We start from the raw sequence: 2,447 nt of genomic DNA on the forward strand, positions 1-2,447 counted from the left end.
GCTTAGGACCTTTGTAAGGTGATCTCATTTCTCCCTTGTCTCTAGTCAGGTCAGTCTTCAAAAAAATCTTCATTGCCCTCCTGGTTCTTCTCACTCTCTCCATACTTCTCACCACCTCAGCTATCAAGAAGTTGTCCCAAAGGTCCAGTTCAAAGCCCTCTCCCTCAGTGGCAGTGGAGGAAAGCAATGCCGCCTGCCCTTTTCCAGGATGGAGGAAGGACGAAGAAGCAAGGATGTTATTTGATGAGGTGGGGAACAAAGGCTCCTCCACAAACACCCTTCCACCTCTCCCCAGCTACCTCTTTTAGGCCCTGAAGCAGAGGAGGGAGATGAAAGGGACAGCTGACCAGGATGGGAGAAGAGGGGTGGGGCCTGACTGGGAATGGATTTCAAGAGCAGATAGAGGGGGTGGGGCAGAGGAGAGCAGGGATTCTGGCAATCTGATTGGTTCCCTTGGCATCAAAGCATCCATTGGCTTTTAGCGAAGTAAAACCTATCATTGTGTTTGCGTTGAGTATTGGAGTGGGGGTGGTAGCGGTGGGGAACGGGGTGCGGGCTTCTATAGCAATGTGTGGGTTCTGCACAGCTTCGTATCCCCGCTTCTTACACACAGTCAAGAAATTCTCTAGAATCTGGCTTCCCCAGGGTTTTATTCTGGAGTGAACCCTGTGACTTCCAGGAAAGAGACAGATGTGAGAGCCCTTATGCACATAGAAAAGAGTCATAAGCACATGACATAAGTAAATCATAAGTAAAAGTGGAATGAGTTTTCACCAAGTGAACACACCTGGGTACCCAGCAGGTAGCACAGGAACAGAACACAACCCTACCCCAAAGCCCTCACCTCGCCGCCTCCTGGTTACACAATCCCCTAAGGGTAACGACATCTCTATTCTGACTTCAGAGCGTAGATGCTTTTTTGCCTGTTTTTGACCTTCTTCGTATAAATGGAGTCATATCCTGCATATTCTTGTATCTAGCCTCTTCCACTCCACATGTTCATGAGATTTATCCCTTGCCTGAGTTTGAATCTATCTGTGAGGGGTGGGATGGGTTGAATCAGAGAGTATTCCCTTTGAGTCTCAAACTCAGGCTCCCTTAAGATCCCTTTCAGCCCCCCTTTCGGAGTTCGGTCTCATCACCCCCACTTTGCTGGTTCTCCTAGACTCCCAGGTTCCGAGCAGGATGAACAGTCTGGAAGACCTTGTCCTCTCAGGGCTCCTATCCAAGCTGGCATCTGGAAACTGCTGGTCCCAGACCACACCCCTCCAAAGGGACTCTAGAGGAAGTCCCCGACCTAGGCGGGGTAAATTAGATGGCGCTTTGAGATCTCAGGATGAAAGGACTGCCTAGGGTCATTGTCCTTGGCCTCCTGTCCAGCTTGGCGGGGGAGGGGAGGGAGTACCCTGTCCCCTAAGGCTCGACAGATAAGCATCAGCTCATTGGGATTGGCATTGCCAGCCTCCAGAGGCTTCTCGTTTTGAGAAGCTCTTGCCCAAAGAGGCAGGGAGCCCAGCCCCAAGATATTGGGAAGTGAGGAGTCAAGGGCCCAGGCCCCTGGGTCTGCCCCCCACCTCCTGGGCAGCACCCAGACAGCTCGGCTCTGGTGCCGTGTGTGGTTTCGGGATAAGCCGCCGATGCCACCCAGAGCGCCCTGCTGACAGACAAGGATCTCGCCCGCTTTCAAAGACGCCCTTTCATCTGCCAGGGCTAATTACACCTGCAGAGTGGAGGAGAGGGCACTGGAGCCAGCCCCCTCCTTCTTCCCCCATCCCAGCTCCCAAGCCCCCTGCCTCAGGAACCCTTCTCCTCCCTCTCTTCTGCCTGTTTTAAAGCTCTGGCGGCAGCCAAAGCACCTGCCAATTATGGCTCCTCTAGTGACAAGTGGCCTTGTCTCCTGGGAAGGAGAGTGTGTGAGAGCAGAGGGCTGGAAGGTGGGCCTGTGTATGTATTTGAGGGTCAGGGGTTAAAGGGTCTGGGTAGCATTAGGAGGGTTGCCAGGAGGCACTTGGGAGTAGATGAGGGCCTCATGAATGTGAAAGTTCAAGTCTGTGGTCGAGGCAGTTTGATGAAGGCCATGAACGCTGGGGCTCTGATTTCAGGCAGCTCTGTGTTGGAATCTGTATTTCGATACTTTATTAGCTGCAAGATTTTTCTTCTCACTTATTTGAGCTTCAGTTTTCTCTCCTGTAAAATGGAGGCATTAGTACTTCTCTCATGGGGTGATTGTAAAGAATAAACGAGACAATGCATGTAAAATGCTTAGCCTTTAGCAAGGGGTTATTTGAGCATAGGAGAGGTGCCACTTTTTGTGAGAAGGTTCTTCGGGCCCTCAACATTCTGTAGTCTCTGATGTTAATTCCTCTTTCAGCACTTAATGTACTGCTTTGCAACAGTCCGTTTCTTAGCCGGGATCTGCTATCACCTTGCAAATAAATTTCTTGAGG

Source organism: Pteropus vampyrus, unplaced genomic scaffold (assembly GCF_000151845.1).
Source record: "Pteropus vampyrus isolate Shadow unplaced genomic scaffold, Pvam_2.0 Scaffold486, whole genome shotgun sequence".
NCBI classification, from domain to species: Eukaryota; Metazoa; Chordata; class Mammalia; order Chiroptera; family Pteropodidae; genus Pteropus; species Pteropus vampyrus.